This window comes from Notolepis coatsorum, assembly GCF_963971535.1.
Source record: "Notolepis coatsorum genome assembly, chromosome: 6".
NCBI classification, from domain to species: Eukaryota; Metazoa; Chordata; class Actinopteri; order Aulopiformes; family Paralepididae; genus Notolepis; species Notolepis coatsorum.
Window position 1 is genome coordinate 145,898,517 of NC_140170.1, and position 19,199 is coordinate 145,917,715.

A 19,199-nucleotide genomic window follows, 5' to 3' on the forward strand; every position below is an offset into this window, starting at 1 on the left:
ATTCCACTAAAAGACGATTTTCATAGAATGCTCCAGAATGAGCTGTTTTTTATATCAAAACGGGGGCTTTTCTAACTGCTCTGAAACGGAAACGACGCGATAAAAAAAGAATCTGCCTTCACAGCACTGACTGGAAAATAGTATTTGATAATGCGATGGGCAGATTAGACACATAGCCATAATTTAAAACATAGATTAGGCGATATTAACGTTAACATTGGCGCGGATGGTGGCATTCAAGCGGTAAAACGGAAAACCAGGCATGGCATTGAAAGAGTTAAGGTCCTCCTTATATACAGAGCCCTAAATGGAACAGGACCAAGTTACATTGCCAATTATCTTGTCAACTATGTGCCCCCAAGAACACTACAATCATCTACTACTGGTTTACTGAAGGTTCCCAGCAACAGCCAAAAAAAATCGGGGATGCAGCCTTTGTTAATTACGCACCAAAGCGATGGGACACTTTACCAATAGACATTAGAGAGGCTAGCTAAATATTTTCAAAAGTAATCACTTTGTGATTACTGTATTGTAAATGAGAGCTATTTTATTGTTGTTTATGCTGCTATTTGAATGCATCCTGCCACTTTCCACCCACTACATCCACACTGTGATTATTGTATTATAAATTGGAGCTATTGTATTGTTGTATCAAACGAGAAAGGAAGACTGTCAGGTTTTAAACTGTGTAGGTATCAAACAAGAAGAAAGACTGTCAGGTTTTTAAACTGTGTGGGTATCAAACAAGAAGAAAGAATGTCAGGTTTTTAAACTGTGTGGGTATCAAACAAGAAGAAAGAATGTCAGGTTTTTAAACTGTGTGGGTATCAAACAAGAAGAAAGACTGTCAGGTTTTTAAACTGTGTGGGTATCAAACAAGAAGAAAGAATGTCAGGTTTTAAACTGTGTGAGTATCAAACAAGAAGAAAGAATGTCAGGTTTTAAACTGTGTGGGTATCAAACAAGAAGAAAGACTGTCAGGTTTTAAACTGTGTGGGTATCAAACAAGAAGAAAGAATGTCAGGTTTTAAACTGTGTGGGTATCAAACAGAGAAGAAAGACTGTCAGGTTTTTAAACTGTGTGGGTATCAAACAAGAAGAAATACTGTCACGTTTTAAACTGTGTGGGTATCAAAGAGAGAAGAAAGACTGTCAGGTTTTTAAACTGTGTGGGTATCAAACAAGAAGAAAGAATGTCAGGTTTTTAAACTGTGTGGGTATCAAACAAGAAGAAAGACTGTCAGGTTTTTAAACTGTGTGGGTATCAAACAAGAAGAAAGAATGTCAGGTTTTTAAACTGTGTGAGTATCAAACAAGAAGAAAGAATGTCAGGTTTTTAAACTGTGTGGGTATCAAACAAGAAGAAAGACTGTCAGGTTTTAAACTGTGTGGGTATCAAACAAGAAGAAAGACTGTCAGGTTTTAAACTGTGTGAGTATCAAACAAGAAGAAAGACTGTCAGGTTTTAAACTGTGTGGGTATCAAACAAGAAGAAAGACTGTCAGGTTTTAAACTGTGTAGGTATCAAACAAGAAGAAAGAATGTCAGGTTTTAAACTGTGTGAGTATCAAACAAGAAAAAAGAATGTCAGGTTTTAAACTGTGTGACCATCTAACAGGGAAGAAAGACAATATTTATTGCTTTTACCCTTTTTTCTTATTCTCTGCATTAATTGTATTCTGTTAATTTTATGTCTATTTTATCTGGACATAGATCTCTAGATGAAATGGGGGTCCCTCCCTGAAACAAAAGCACATCGAACGGGGGAGGGGGGGTTCCACAGTCTAATGTCTATCAATTCGGGGGTTGGGGTTGGGGGGGGGGTCCTTGACATGGAAAAGGTTGAGAACCACTGACTTAAAAACTGTCCAAGGTCGACGGGACTATAAAACAAACACTAGGCTTGAGGTGAAGTGTACCCAGCATGAAGGTCAACCGTGTTTTGTGTTTACACTCACAGCCCTGGCTTTGAAATTGTTTTGCTGTGTGGAGTCTGCTCAGGGTCATTGTTTGTTTTTGACGTGTTTATACACCACACACCAGAGTAATGACTCCTCGGATAGTGAGGTTGATGCAGACGTGAACCTGCACGCCATGTGTAGTCATTTTCTCCCCCCCCCCCCCCCCCCCCCCTCTCTCTCTCTCTCTCTCTCTCTCTCTCTCTCTCTCTCTCTCTCTCTCTCTCTCTCTCTCTCTCTCTCTCTCTCTCTCTCTCTCTCTCTCTCTCTCTCTCTCTCTCTCTCTCTCTCTCTCCATCTGAAATACAGTCACGGTCACCCAGGAAGTGTTGTGCCCCTAACGGAACACATACAGGTTATGTAAAAAAAAAACGGAATAAATAAATAAATAAGGCACAACCTGGTTAAAGAAAATGTGGTGCTGTTAACACGTTATGTCGCTTTTCAACACACTATGTGTTTTAGTTTGACACATCCTGCGTTATTTCAACACATGAGTGTACAGATACAGTAATGGTCATATGGTATGAGGTTTTTAGGCCTTCTTTTAGAGTGTACAGATACAGCAATGGTCATATGGTATGAGGTTTTCAGGCCTTGTGTTAATTGTATGTTGTCACCAACATTCAGGCGCCATCGACCGTGATGTAAATACATGGGGAAATGAACAGGTGAACCCTCACAGAACCACCAGTTACTATGCAAAACCTGGCTTATCATATTTGCTACATTTGCAGCCGTTTACCGACTTATTTGATCATAATTTCCATATGATGCCACTCTTTTGACAACAGGTATCTCAATATGGTAAATCATAGTGTTTGCGTGTTTGCAGGTAGAAGCTGGTGAAGGTTTCATGTATGGCTGCTCAATTATGGAAACAATCATAATCACGATTATTTTGGTCAATACTGAGATCATTATTATTCAACACGATTACTCACTGACTTTGTAAACACCACGCATTTATTGAACTTAAATAAAATAAAAACACAAAGAAACTTATAATGCAACCGAAAGACAAAAACATGACCTGGATTAAAAACATGACCTGTCTTGTGAGGATTGGCCCATTCCCCGCCACACGCTTCTTCAAGGTACTGTGATGATTGGTCCATTCCCCGCCACACGCTTCAGGAGCGATTACCAATTTCCATCACGCACCTGTTGTAGTTTGTAATTAGCGCTCCAGAGGCTTCATATACTCAGGCCTTCTATCAATCATTGTCGGGTCGTTTTGGATACTACTGCTATTGCCTGTTCCCCCCCGTTGTTGTGCCTCGTCTACTTCTTCTCCAGGACATCTTTGGAAGTCGCCGCTGGTGTATATCTCGAACATCCGTTGGAGCTGTGCCTCGTTGCCCGCTTTACGCGTTTGCGCTTTGGTGAGTTTTTGGAGACAAGCCTTTTGGATTATCTGTTTTTTGTGTGTTAGGATTAACACTGAAGAAATACCGTTTTTGTTTTGTACTGGACTCAGCTAAATTCGTGTGTTAGGATAACACTGAAGAAATACCGTTTTTGTTTTGTACTGGACTCAGCTAATTTGTGTGTTAGGATAACACTGAAGAAGTACCGTTTTTGTTTTGTACTGGACTCAGCTAACTTGTGTGTTGGTACACCGAAGATCAAGTCACTTGTGATTTATACTGGACTCAGCTAAGGAGGACTAAACTGCACTGCCTCTGTGTACAGTTGGATTGATTATTGGCCACTCTCTCTCTCTCTCCGTTTCCTTCCCGAGTTGGATCCGGGAGTATCTGCAGAGCCGCAGAGGTAGTGGCACCTACGCCGATTCCCCACCTCTAGACCGGTAGGATCTGCAGAGCCGCAGACAACTCTGCCGAAAGCATTCTCCTTTTTGTTAATTCTGATTTGTTATTTGGCTCATTTTTGATTCTGTAATAAATACGCCCTAGTGTTTGGCTAACTCTGAATTACCTGTCTGTGCCGTGCTGTTGAGGTCGGTTTCAAACCCTAACATGTCTAAATGTTGATTATCTTGTTTTCATCATTGGAAGCCAAAATCGTGATTGAAATTTGATTAATTGCCCAGCAGCAATTATTATAATTGTTCCATGAATAAGGAAGTGACCACAGGTTGAGTAGTAACTGATTACTTGTAGTAGACTACTGGATTACAGTAATTATTGATAATAAAAAGGCAACTGTAATCAGTTACAGTTACTTACAGATTACAGATACTTGGTGATTATAATTGTTGGATTACTCAGAAGCACGGTTGAAAGGGAACAAGGCATTCTGATGGGAAGATTAATAATAATAATAATAATAATAATAATAATAATAATAATAATAATAATAATAATAATAATAATAATAATAATAATAATAATAATAATAATAATAATAATAATAATAATAATAATAATAATAATAATAATAATAATAATAATAATAAACTTTATTTGTATAGCACTTTTCATACAGAAGTTGCAATTCAAAGTACTTCACAACAGTAGAAAATACTGGCATAAGCGAGCATAAAAAAGATAGAGAGGTAGCAAGGTAAGGTAAATCACAGTGTTTCACATTAGGATGTAGCATCCCAATAGGCCTTTCTGTTTACAGTTTCATTCAGTAATAGAAATAATAAAAATAAAATAGACAGAGTAAAAACAAAGTGCGGTTGAATTCAGTTTAAAAATAGGCAACATTTTTTTAAATAGAACGGACATACAACAGGGTATTTAACATACAACAGAGCAGTGCATCAGTAAGAAGTAAAAAGTGTGATAAAATAGTAAAACTTTGAATTACAACAGAGCAGTGCTCTTAAAATTTACAGTGCATAGAACCGACACATGAATTTGATAGGAAGTGTATAAACAAACATAGGTAGGGTAAGAATAGTGCAGGTAAAGTACAATTTGTGTCAGGATATCCCTGATGTTTCATTTAAATGCCTGAGCAAAGAGATAGGTTTTAAGCTGTCTTTTGAAGAGTTGGCTTCCCTGATGTTTTGGGGTAGTTTGTTCCATAGTTTTGGGGCATAGTTGATAAAGGCTGCATTACTGATCCTCTTTTGACTGTTTCTGGGAGCCTCTAGTAGTCCAGCAGCTGATGATCAGTGTTCTTGCTGGCCTGTAATTTATTAGAGTGTTGGCGATGTAACTAGGTCCCTGTCCATTTAGAGCTTTGTATGTAAGGAGAAGGACCTTGAAGCCAATTCTAAATGTTACAAGAAGCCAGTGTAGAGCAGCTAAGACTGGACTAATGTGCTCTCTCCTTTTGGTTCTAGTAAGCAGTCGGGCTGCAGAGTTTTGGATTAGCTGAAGCCTCTGTGTTTTTCTTATGGAGACCTATAAAAAGTGCATTACATTAGTCTAACCGGCTAGATATGAATGCATGAATTAGCTTCTCAGCATCGTTTTGATTAATAAATGGTCATACTTTTGCTATATTTCTGAGATGAAAGAACAATTTGTTAATATGAGAATTGAAAGGACCTAAGCAACTCCCTTGTGCAACATATGACATAGTTGTCATATATCTCAGACATGTGGCCTCCTAGTTTAACATAGAATTTCCTCCCTCTGATGTATGTTTTAAACCAGCTTAGCACATAGTCAGAGAAACCGACAAAGTTTTCAAGACGATTGATTAGAATATCGTGATCGATTGTATCGAATGCTGCACTGAGATCTAGAAGGATAAGGATGGAGACCTTATTCTCATCAGAGTTTAGTCTGAGGTCACTTATTATTTTGGTGAGGGCAGTTTCAGTGCTATGATATTTTCTGAATCCCGATTGAAATTCTTCTAAGATGTTGTTTTCTTCGAAAAAGGAATTAATTTGACCTGAAACTATCTTTTCAAGTACTTTACTAATGAATGGTAGGTTAGATATTGGTCAAACACCCGTTTGAAGAAAGCTGTAGGTATAGGATCAATGTCTGAGGTAGAGGAGTTACACTCTGAGACAGTTTTGCAGAGTTCATCTAATGTGATGCATGTGAATCTTCTCATGGTTACATTGTGCGGTTTGCCGTAATCAGCTTTATTTCCATCATGAGTAATGCTGGCCCTGATCAAGGTTATTTTGTTGTTAAAGAATAGTGCAAGTTCTTCACACTTAACCGTTGATGACTGAGGAGGTGTAGGGGCAGTGTTGAGTAGTAGATTAATAGTGGAAAAAAGGAGTCTGGAGTTTCCAGCGGTTTCTTTTTTTTTATCCACTTTTTCTCCTTATTTTTCTATTTTTCTCCCATCCCAATTTCGCCTCGCCAATTCTCCCTTCAATTGTCCCCTTTTCTGTAATGATTTTAGAGAAGTAGTCTTTCCTTGCTAAGCGGACGGTTTTATTATAGGCAGTTAAAGCATCTTTGTATATATCACAGTAGATAGTGCTTTTTGTTTTTCTCCATTTTCTCTCAGCTGCACGACATTTCCTTTTTTCTTTGTTGACAGCATTATAGTTCAACCAGGGGGATGCTCTGGTTTTCTTCTTTTTAGTTTTTAGTGGGGCGACAGAATTTAATACAGATGACAGTGCATCATTGAGATTTTCTACCATTTAATTTAGAAAGCTGTCATCATTGTGTGGTTCATGTAGTCTGATAAGATTAATGAACTTTGATTCAGCCTTATCGTTTAGGAGCCTCTTTTGAACTATGATTTATTTTTTCGTTTTAGTAAGGGTTATTTGAGCATCAAAGAATATACAGTGATGGTCAGAGAGAGGTAATTCAGTTATTGAGATTTTTTTTATGGTTAGCCCAGTTGTTGTTATGACTAAGTCTAATGTATTTTCAAGTCTCCATTTAGGATCACCTTATCGTATCTGGTAACACATAGTGCAATCAGTTCAGAGAACTCTTGTATACATATTGGTGAGTGTCTAGGCGGTCGGTATATTGTGACGATTATAGTTGAATCGGTTTTGAGTTCAATAGCGAGATATTCCATCGATATGAACTCACCTAGTTCTGTGATTTTAAACAAGAGCTTTGAGGAGAAAATGGCTGCGACCCCTCCTGCTCTTCTGTGTGTTCTGGGTATTTGATGAAAACTATAGTCTGGTGGGCAGGTCTCTATCATTATTGATGTAGCTGTGTCATTATTGAGCCATGTCTAAGCAGATGCAGTCTAAGTTATTTTCTTTAATCAGATAATTTACTAAAAAAAAATTATTGTTCGGTGATCTGACATTTAGGAGGGCTACTTTTATTTGTTGGACTTGTTCTATGTCATGAGAGGATATCTGCTTTGGCTGGACCTTGATAGCTTTGAGATTAACAGCAGGTGTATGCATATTTTATGGTGTATGGCTTGTATAGTTTTTTTCCATGCCATTGGCTGGTTAAGATTACTGGTATATTCTGAAAGATTAAGGACACAAATGTCACCACTACTACTACTACTACTACATTGTATACAACACTATTCAAACAACACCCTTTAGATTAGAATAAACTGTCCGTTGTATCCTCAGATCCTGTACATTAAAGTCGCAGAGTAATCCTAAAGTAATTCAATGCAGTCAGGTTACATCACATTTGTGTTGCGAGTATTCCAAGTGATTGTGTTACTAATTACAATTGTAAGAAGGTAATCAGTAACTTGTAATGGGATACATTTTAAAAGCAACCGTCCCAACCATGTGAATAGGTAGTATCCATGCATTGCTAACTGGCCTGTACTACTGTCTGTTGATGTGAATGACAACTGCCACTTACTTTGACCTCTGGCCCCACAGGATGTCACCACTGGAGTCTCCCTGCTGGGCGAAGCAGGAACGGCAGGTGGTCATGAGAGAGAGAGAGGGAGGGGTGAAGGGGGAGGAAGAGGAGGAGAAGGAGGAGAAGAAGGAAAACAATTAGGAAAACAATTAGGAAAACAATGTGCTATATGCATATCAATATTATGGATACTATTCATTCAGATCATATTCCAGTTAGGGTCTAAAATAGGATTAGGGTGTTTATATGCATATATTCAAATCCTGATCGCCAATATCCCAGCAGTATACACACAAGTAACTGGAATATTGCAAGTATTACCATGGAAACAGAACTCAGATCCAACAGTGAAGGGGATACAGTGTTTACATGCCTCAAGTATCCCGGCTAATATTGGAAGGATAAGAGCTTTTCCGAGTTATTGTAAAGGAGATATGATGGCATTTACTGTACATGCGCTCAACTCAAAAGACGCTATTCTATTACATTTCTTGAAACACTAAATTGGCGAATAGAAAGAAAAATCTTCGGTTAAATCTTTCTGCCACCACCTTGTTATTGTGAAATACTATTTACTAACGGAGTCCACTATGATGCAATCTGATAAGTGTGCGTGTGTGTGTGTGTGTGTGTGTGTGTGTGTGTGTGTGTGTGTGTGTGTGTGTGTGTGTGTGTGTGTGTGTGTGTGTGTGTGTGTGTGTGTGTGTGTGTGTGTGTGTGAGAGAGAGAGTGAGTGTGTGTATTTGTGTGTTTGTGTGTGCATGTGTGTATGTGTGTGTGTTTGTGTATGTGTGTGTGTGTTTGTGTGTGTGTGTGTGCGCATGTGCACGTGTGCCTCTAAGGAGAAAGTGTGAACAGGAAGGGAGGGGATGGAGGTCACTTTCAAACCATTCTTCATTAATAAGCCAGCTGTTAAGTAGGTTCTGGAGAGCTTATTTTCCTCTTGTTTCGAACATCTTTCGATACACATTCAGCATCCCAAACGAGAATTCCCCTGATCAAACAAATAATGGCACATTCAGAAAACTGTAATTGAGTTCTAATTGATTTGAGTCATTGCTCTAATTGCATTTAAACACTGTTCCTCCATAACCCAAGATCAAGAGCTTCTTAATTACTGGCCTGCTGACACAAATCCCTCCGGTGTGGATGGGAAAATAAAAATAGTGTGAGTTTTACAGCACGCTGTTAAAATGACCTATAAACTTTTTTCTTTAATTCGATGTAAAAAAAAGTCCCGGCGGGGCGAGCTTCACAAAATAACACAGGACGCATCGTTCCCTTAACTAAACACGCACGTGACATGTTGAGAGTGCCATGGACACAAAAGAACACAGGACACATCGTTCCCTTAACTAACACGCATGTGACGTGTTGAGAGCTTCGTGGACACAAATGAACACAGGATGCGTCGTTCCCTTAACGCACGTGACGCGTTGAAGAACTACACGGCACGCTTTGATAGCGACGCGATTATAAGCTAGGTAGCGTCTTATTTATCCCCCTTCTTCTTCTTCTTCTTCTTCTTCTTCTTCTTCTTCTTCTTCTTCTTCTTCTTCTTCTTCTTCTTCTTCTTCTTCTTCTTCTTCTTCTTCTTCTTCTTCTATATAACACATCTGTGTGCGTTTAGTAGTGAGGGACGCCACATCCTGTGTTATTTCAACAGGTCTCTTTTAAGAGTGCAGCGTTCTGAAATAGCTAATTCGGGAGCATGGAGCCACGACCGTGTCAAACAAGCACCACACCTCAACACGGGACCCTCCAGCTCTGACACTCAGCCCCCCCCCCCCCCCCCCCTATGCTCCTTCCCTCCCCTTTCAGACACAGAGGGAAGAAACGGCTAAATGTGTTTCCTGCGAGGGAGGCGAGGTGGGGGAGACGAGAGGAGGAAAAAAGCCCATCCTGCCCCTGGAATCGACGCCCGTGCCGCCGCTGGCCTTTCTGCAGAGGCAGCAAAAGGTCCCATAGAGGGGGGGAGAGTCTGCCAACTCAAACAGGGCTCTGCTCTCTCCCTCCGCGGGCCGCCCAGACGCCCGTGTGGGCCCTGCGCGGGGCTTCCTGAGGGCTTGCTGCAGCTGGAGCCGCTCTGAATAAAGGTAACGCCAATGTCAGAGCTACTGTAAACTCACCGGGCTCGCTCGCTGTCAGCAGGACATTCCCAATCAAAGCAGAAACAAACCCCACCTAAAACACAACACATTGTTTTTCTTTTCCACCGGCCCCCCGAGGGCCAAACTTCCCACGAATCACAAAGAGAGAGAGCGCCAGCGAGAGGGCAACCGCTGTTCCCTGATCCTGCCAAACAAAATGCCAAGAGACCGGGAGTGACATTCAGCCCTGGGTTTAAAAATACGAGCAGTTTGAAAATGATTAGAGTCTTATTTTATTGTTAAGAGGCCCAACACGGCGGGGGAAACCAGAACAATCAAGCCGGCTGACTTTTTTTTATTTTTTTGTGCTGAATTTAGAAACACTAATTAGTTTTTTTTGCTCTGGTAAAGCTAACCTGAAAACGACCAATTAGAGTGAGAAACGAGGCATGTGCAGAGAGGAAACAAGCGCTTGTCATTCCTGCTGTTAAAAAAGTCCCATATCCATGACTTTACTGTCGTGACTTTCACACTCTCTCCCAGGGCGGATGGAGCGCTACCTACTAAAACACTACGGTCAGTTTAATACGCCTCCGCATCATGCGACTTCAGAGAGCCTTTTCACTTAGTTAGCGTTGGAAAGTATTACGGACAAACTGCATTTTGGCCACATCAAACCCAGCGGAATGCTGTGGAATGTTACCTACTAAACACTGCGATCGGTTACACAGGCCTCTGCGTCATTCAATTTCAAAATGCGTTTTCACTCGAGTTAGTAGGAAAGTATTACAGACCTACAGAGCCACATCAAACCCCGGTTTGAGCCGCGTTGGCATGCGGAGGCCTGAACCGCCAGGCAGCAGGAGAGGATCCAGACCACCACGGTGACCACAGCACCAGCTGGTCTCAGCCCTGGACCAACCAGTCCACCCCCCCGCCTCACAGGTGCCTGGCTTCTATGAATTTCCTCTTTCAAGGGTACTGAAACAACCATCGCTCCTTAAACTGCTACGACAGCAGCAGCGGCAGCGGCAACAACCGGGCCTTGTACCTCGTCCTGCACTTATCGTTCATGTGCAGCATCCTCCTGCCAAGTGGTGTGGTTTCATGTTTAGCGTCATAAGAAATTAATGATAAACTTGTGGAAATTGTCTGCAGGAATTTCACCGCTATATTCCCCGAGCAAACAGTGGCGAGCGTTTCATCACTGTCGGCCTGAAGACGGATGGGCTGTCAGGCCCTTCCCTTGTCCAGGCTCCAGCCCCTGGGTTGGGAAGTGGCTAAAAAAAGGGCCAGGACTTTGCTTTCCAGACCTGCGCCTTTTACCGGGAGTAATTCTCAGATGCCAGGTCGCTGCCAACGTCCTTGCAGCCGATGGCAGAGAGGCCAGTAAGTTCACATTAACTGCAGAGAGTAACTGCGCTGAACATCTGCTCATGAATGAGAGCACTGCCCACTAACTCAGCGAGTTGAGGCCCGCTGATGAAAAATTCAACGCCTTCCTCGCTTGGCACGCTTGTTTTGCGCTATTCTCCTGAGCCCCGAGAATTATATTAAGAGAATTTCTGCGCGGCCCGGTGTATCTGTGAGAACAGCTGGTGCTGAAAAGAGATCTGCTGCGCGGCGAGAAGCTGGGGGACTTTCACACGGGATCCGCCTGCTACTGGACCATTTGTCCTTGAAGGGGGGGAGAAAAATCTGTGTTAAGCACCCAGGTAATAATAAGAAAGGGGAGGCTACATTTAGTTGATTACACCGTGTGTGCGAAAGAGGGCTGAGAATAACCAATGAAGACATGAATCGATATGGAAGACAGAAGGGCAATTGTGACAATAAGTAGTTACCCCTGGAGACCCGTTCACAACACCTCTCTTTTGTTTGGCTTGTTTGGCTCATTAGATTGATAACTACGGAGGAATCTGCCCCCCGCCCCCACCCTCTCCTCTCCCCTCCCCCACTCCCACTACCACCAACATCACACAATATGGAGCATGTTGGAAACAAACAAGAGAGAGAAGTGGTTTATTCCTAAAGAGCTACAAACTGCAAAGATACCACTGGGATACTGTGAAGTACAAAGAGTAACTCTGTATTTAGTTATGTATTTATGATCGCAGGAATTTGTGTCAATCGCAAGGGTCATCTCAAAGATGAATGCTTTGTTTTTACAGAACAGGACCATAATTTTGCTAACATTGGACAATAATTATTGAGAAATAATAAAAGTTCAATGTACTCTACTTCTGTGAATATGAACAGAATGTGACTTAACATACTTCTGTGTAAAAAAAATCTGAAAATCAAGTCACTTTGCTTTGATGTCTGGCATGGTTGTTTTTGGTACTGGATTTTATTATTGGGGAAATTCTTCCAATACCGATTGTAGCCTGGTATCAGACCAATCTGGTGATACTATCAGTATCAGTGGATCCCTAAATTTTTTATGATTTTTTTTTTTTTTTAGCATTTTTACAGCTTTATTGGTCACGCAGGACCGACAGAGGAGAGGGCGAACGGGAGGAGAGGTGGGGAAGACATGCGACAAATGACGACGGGAGCTGGGATCGAAGGCGGGTCACCTGTTATTTTTCTACAACGGAGTTCGGCGATTTGCAAATCTGATTGGCCAGTGTCATTTCTGGTCATGTGACACGTACGCCCAATCGTGGGACCGCAAGTTTCTACACTGGTTAGGCTTAGGCGCTCGTTCGAAGTCGGTTAAGGTTAGAGTTTGTCTTAGAGCATGGCGATAGAACGCGTGCCCTGATTCCGACGGTTAAGCTTAGGCACTCTTTCGAAGTTGGTTAAGGTTAGGGTTAGGGTTAGGGTTAGGCGATAGAACGCCAGGTGCTTTGCAGGCTGTTCGACGCGGAAATGGGCAAAGACACAGCTCGTCACGCTATTGGGCGCACATGTCACATGACCAGAAACGTCAGTGGCCAATCAGATTCGCAAATCGCCAAACTCCGTTGTAGAAAATATAGACGCACCCGGGTCGGTCGCGTAGGTGCGCGAGGCACTATGGTATGCGCCACGAGGGCGCCCCAGGATCCCTACATTTTTGTTAATCAAATTCCATGACGCAAAATAAAGCACTGTTTCCATAAAGTGACGAGTCCGTTGCCTGGCTGAGACAGGGTGGTAGGATTTGTATAAAAAAAGAAAACAGTTTCACAATGAGTTGAGTATGTTGTTGTGACACCATGTCTTACTACTAACATGAAACCCTCGGTTCACTAACATTTGGACACTATTCTTGAAGGGATCTGTTAACTGTATTTTAAAGAAAGACAGAAGTGAAATCACTGAGTTAGGTAATCCTTTATTCTTAGTTATCACTACGAGTCATCACTTCCTTAAATTACAATTTCTTTTAACTATTTCACCATCTGCAGAGGCAAAAACCTCACAAATGCTCATCTCTGTATTCGTTGACGTGTTCTTTCATCAGCTCACAATAACCCCGGCTCCTTAGGCCACTGAAAACCTGTAAAAGTGGAGGAATTTGAAACGTGTGCTTTTCCAGGCCTGGAAGTGTTATGGAAAATGATACACGTCCAAAAAGGTTTTGGGGAATGTCATGGATATATGCTCATAATCTTGTTTTCGAATGACAAATACCAAGCTTAGCTGCTGGTAGATCTATCCATCTTCTGAAGCAATGATAACCCAAAGAAAATAGCATATTTCCCGATTACTGTGATTCTTGTAGCTGGCCAAAATAAATCGTGCGACAATCAAATAAAGTATTCAACAATACAATCTTATCAATTGAACATACACATTGACAAATATACTGAAGAGTCCAGTTTCAGTCAAATAGCCCTTCATCTGTCTTTCATCGGTAGCCACAAAAAGAAAGCAGTTAACATTCTAGGTTTCTTGTCTTTAAAAAAAGACACCAGCTTATAGAAATCAAGGACTATGGAAATCATACCATAAGGACTATGTTGGAAATCATACCATAAGGACTATGGAATTCATACCATAAGGACTATGGAATTCATAGCATAACGACAAGCCTGGGAAGGGAATCTGTCTATGAATATGACGTTGCCATTGAATACTGAGTGGATGGCTAGAGAGAGAAGCTCATTTGGCTGGTGGTGACAAATCACAGCACTTTGTCTTTCTGACAAGATCCCTCCTTCATCAAATGTCCAACTTCACATGGAGATAGGAAATCACACATTACCACGCTGACAAACAATTACAACCATGTCATTAGCAGCAACCCTGGGCCTGAAACCATTAAGAGAACACAAGGCTACACACACCAGGCTAGCCATCAGAAAACACAGGAAGTAGATGAACAGACACCGTTGAATCAATCATCAAACAACCAACCTAGCGCTCATAATTTGGAGTGAATTTAAATATCAGCAGTGACGGAGGAAGCACTTCTTTCTTTGTCAAAGTGAAAATGCCGCAAAACAATCCCAAACAGTCCCAAACTTCCACTTGAAATTAGATTTATTGCTGAGGCTCAAGGCAGAAAACTCAATTGCTCCCTTTATATTAAAAAGTCAACACTTTATCAGAGTTTTCCTATTAAAGTGACTTAATCAGATACAGGGCATTCATATCTCCTTCAATACATCTTCCAGTGTCAGGCGGTGAATGAAAAAGCACAGCCTCTGTAAATATGACTGCTTACTTCTAACACAAGCATTGTTGACACCTAATGTAATTTCAGCGGGACACCCAAACGAAAGCAGTACGGGGTAATATAATGCTCTTAATGAGAATTCCTTCCAGCCTGAGACCTTGGCAAGATAGCCATAATGCATAGCTTCTCTTTTTAATAAAATAATTGTTACAGTTATTAAAGATGAATCTCATCACAGCCGAGATGACAAAATAATTCATTACCAAAACCGGGGCTTTAAATAGCTGCAAATTATAAATGGCCCCCCCCTCCCCTGAAAATATGCTTCCAGATGAATGGGATCGTTATTTCATAATAAATATTAGATACTATGTGCTGCCCTTGAAAGGAAAGAAATATTGCTACTGTCCGTTAGGAAAGTTTGCAATCAGCCGTTGAACCATCTAATCAATAACAAAAATACTAACAATATCCACAATATCCAACAGCCTCCAAACACTAATTATCTCCAAATCTATTTCTATGTCAGGACTGCACACAGTCTAATAGTTAAAAGCCCTGATTCCAGTTATAATTCATTCTAATAAAAGAGTATTCAGAATTCAGATGCTGCAGCGTACATGGCGGTTCCACTGTGTCTGTTTCAGGAACCCAGAGCCTCACTCCCAGAAGCACCTCCATGTGTGAAATGGACAATGTGTCCATGGCACCAACCCCCACCCCTTCGCAGCTCCGTTCGGGCTTTATTTATGTATTCAAAAGAGATAATTTACGGTGATGGCATGGAAACTTCCCAGCATGCCTTTTAACCTGTCGTTTTTCACTCTCTCCTCAGCAGGATGTCCAGGGGAAATGCTTTATTAAGATCCTGCCGACATGAAGAGCCGCCGTGACTTACTGGTGCATTACTGTCTAAAAGGCAAAGTTATTTAGACCAATAAAAGGCTAATATATTGTCCGTGTGGAATTACACAGAAGTTATCTCTGCCTTAATAACATCACCGCAACCCCTGATGTTGTTTAGATCAATAAAGCCCATTAAAGTACAGACCTCGACACAGATAAGGCCACTCTGCTGCGGCGAGACACAGCCGGCCTGCCAGCTTCTGAGAGGACGGAGGTCTTTCTCTGACCGACAAAATGTGGCAAAACGACTTCAACCAAATCCAGTAAAGCCGTGAAGACAATGATTGTCTTAATTGAGTCAGAGGGCCGTTAAAGAGGGTATTGTTTCCTCTGAAGAACATCTCTGAAATAAAGGAAAATAGATATTTCTAATTATTTGCGGACCATGACAAGGTCATCTGCGCTCTTTCACGTCATCTTGTTTCAGACGACTGTAACTCTCTTTATTCCTGCCCGTCTGCAGCTAGTGCAAAGTGCAGCGGCAAGATTTATAAACCTATTGCAGCCTCTCTCTTCACTGCCAGTTGCCAGTTTGTTTTAGAATTGATTTCAAGATTCTACTGATCCCTTAATCTCTTGTGAGTCAGAATGTAGCCTGAGATTACCCGGCAGGACTCTTCTATAATGACCGGGGCTCTTGCAGTCAGCGCCCCTAGGCTTGGGAACACCTGACGGTCTTAGGTTAACCAAATCACTATCATCTTTTAAATCACCCCTCAAATCTAAAGGCATTTTAATATAGCATCATGGCCCCCCCCAAAGCAAGCAACAACATCTCTGCCATTTTTCATGAACTATAAGTAACGTACACTATTCAGGCTACATTGCTCATGTTAACGCCAGTGCTTACATCTCTCCACAGTGGATAGTGATGTCAGAGACAGGGCTGACCTGTCACTCCAGTCTGCCTTGCGTCTGTCCCGGCTTCGGGGAGAGGGGGGGGGGGGGGGGGGGGTGTACAACCTTTCATCTTTCTACACGTTCCATACCCACTGGAGTCAAGTACGCCAGTCCCACTAGAACAGTTACAGACCTTTTCTCTTTCATCCTTCCTTCTCGTGGGACTGTGTTGCGACAGTACAATACTACCTCATTACCATATATAACTGCAGTGTGACACGTTTGATAAAGAACAGATGCCTTAACTCGTTTTTAATTGTGAATATAATATCATATAAAATAGGCTTAATGTCAAGAATACATCAGTCACTATAAATGACTTGACATATGAGTTGAACTAAAGCAAATAATTGAACATAAGTTCAAGTGCAAATGTTCAAGTTCAAACGTATTCGTCGTTATGTCTGTTTGCCATACAAACATGTATTGCCATATGTCTGTTTGTCATATCAACACAGTTTTGAACAAAGCAGTATCAAGAGCAGTTTTAAAACAATGAAATGCTTATTTGCATCATAAAGACATAAGCTATGCAACAGATACATAAGATGGCACGGATATATCACAGTATATAATCTGACTCCAGTAGAACAGGCAAGCAGGATTTTGTAGTGGGTTCTTAGTTTAGTGGCAGCCTGGAAAACGCAGCTCTTGGAGCCAAGCCACCCCACCCCCCCCACCCTCCTACCCTCCTACCCTCCTACCCTGCTCTGCTCAGCAGGAATCATTCTCACCCACGTCCAGCAGGTGATGCACTACATCATCCACATACAGCAGCTGTCCATCAGCCCCTGAGGAGGATGATGACCACTGCTCAGCCACTCCCCCATGGGGGACACGTCCCCCCCAGTAACCATGACAACAACACAAGAGAGGAGAAGAGACAGAAGTAGTGACTGAACACTACTTTAGGATTAAATACTATATGGGTAATACAATACAGAATACCTATAGTCTATTATTGGATACTGTACATACATTTCAATAAGGTTCTATAGGTTTTATATAATCCAAACTAGGAAATTATATTGAATGATTTAGTAGCAGACCAGATATGTTGGTTGTCTCATTGATAATAACAGGGATAATATCTAACTGTTAACGGTGTGTCCATAGGAGTTGGTTCAGCTGCTCATGATACAAAAGCAAAGCGAGAGTGACTGAGTAATGCGTCGTTTGATCCTCCACCCCTTCTCTCCCTCTGTGTGTGTGTGTCTCTCTCGCTCCCTCCCCTCTCTCTGTTACTCGCATGTTCTCCCACCTGGAGAACTGTGTGGTGTTGTGTGTGTGTGTGTGTGTGTGTGTGTGTGTGTGTGTGTGTGTGTGTGTGTGTGTGTGTGTGTGTGTGTGTGTGTGTGTGTGTGTGTGTGTGTGTGTGTGTGTGTGTGTGTGTGTGTGTGTGTGTGTGTGTGTGTGTGTGTGTGTGTGTGTGTGTGTGTGTGTGTGTGTGTGTGTGTGTGTGTGTGTGTGTGTGTGTGTGTGTGTGTGTGTGTGTGTGTGTGTGTGTGTGTGTGTAGCCTCTCCCCATCTCCCTCTCTGTGTTTCTCTCTCTCTATCTCTACCCCCTCTCTGTATATGTGTGTGTGCGTGTGTGTGTGTGTGTGTGTGTCTGTAGCCTCTCTCCCCATATCTCCCTCTCTGTGTTTCTCTCTATCTCTACCCCCTCTCTGTATATGTGTGTGTGTGTGTGTGTGTGTGTGTGTGTGTGTGTGTGTGTGTGTGTGTGTGTGTGTGTGTGTGTGTGTGTGTGTTTGTTTGTGCGTGTGTGGGGATGTACGTTATGTGTGAGTGTGTGTTCTATGTCTATGGTTATGAACTTTAATACAGTGGACTTTACTACATCCTGTAAATCAGGGGTCTCAAACTCGCGGGCCAATTGCGGCCCGCTGGATGATATTTTGCGGCCCCCTACTTGACATCAAAGTTTAGTGTTAATGCGGCCCGCGCGCAACTGTTTGCCGAGTCGTTGCGCGAGAGTTGGACGTTTTATTTATTTGATCACTTGTAGGCTACCATAGCGCAGACTCATGACAGCAACGTTACGTTAGTGACTTGGTTGAAACGTGATTCCGGAGTGATATCAAGTAAAGTGGAAGGCAAATGCATCCTCACTATCTCCTCTGACTGCGAGCAGTGCTCTGCATGTCCGGCTGCGTGAATACTTTCGGCAACCAACATGCCCTTCCGCGTTTCTCTGATTGGCCAGCGATAATGCGCATGCACGCGTTACCGGCGTAGGGGGAAAACGAGCGTAGAGGGCTGGCCGATCGCTGGCCAATCAGAGCAACGCGAAAGGCATGTTGTGGTACCAGAAAAGTCACGTGAAACACTGCAGACCACTGATTGGTCAGAAGAGAAGACGCGTCACTCGTTGGAGGCTCTCCACAAAAACAGAAAGCCGCCATCTTTAATGTCTCGCATAGGATTTCATTTGCAGCAGGAACAAGTGCAATAAACAAAAAAGGATACAGTCACTGTGTATTCTGCCTCATTTATTGATGAAACAAAACCGACATCAACACAATTTGCCACCGAGCGGAGAGTTTAGTCTCACAAAAAGATCGCTGACTTGTTAAGCTTGTTGTTAGGTTAGGTGCTAATGTTGTGCTAGCATTTTAGCATGGCTAAATAGCGTGATCAATATAACTCGCTATTGATTGTTTGTACTAGTAACTAATGGTTAATGCTAGTAGAATAGACACAACGTGAGGTAATCACCATCCATTTTAAACCGGTTATAAGCTAATGCTAACGTTAGCAGATAGACGCGAGACTGGTGCCGTTACAGCTTTTTAGCCTAATGCTAATGCTAACGTTAACTTTAGCAGATAGACACGAGAGAGCCTAGGTAACGTTAAAGCAATGAGAGGTAGCGTTAGCAGAATAGACACGAGAGTCTCGTTAATGTTATTATTGATTGATTGATTGATTGAAAACTGTGTTTTACACTGGCTTGCGCCTAGCTCGCGGACATAGCTATGCTGGAGCTCTCAGCTGTACACCAGCGGCCCCCGCCTCCATGCGCATGCGC

The 19,199-nt window shown here is 42.1% G+C and overlaps 1 long non-coding RNA gene across 1 annotated transcript in view; it reads right to left on the bottom strand.

The window, feature by feature from the left end:
- LOC311230990 overlaps window positions 1-19,199 on the bottom strand; it is a 109,337-nt gene that overhangs the window by 16,407 nt on the left and 73,731 nt on the right. Inside the window, exon 3 of the long non-coding RNA XR_014619845.1 lies at window positions 7,661-7,701. This is a non-coding gene — a long non-coding RNA (uncharacterized lncRNA). The remainder of the gene's footprint in view (window positions 1-7,660; window positions 7,702-19,199) is intronic.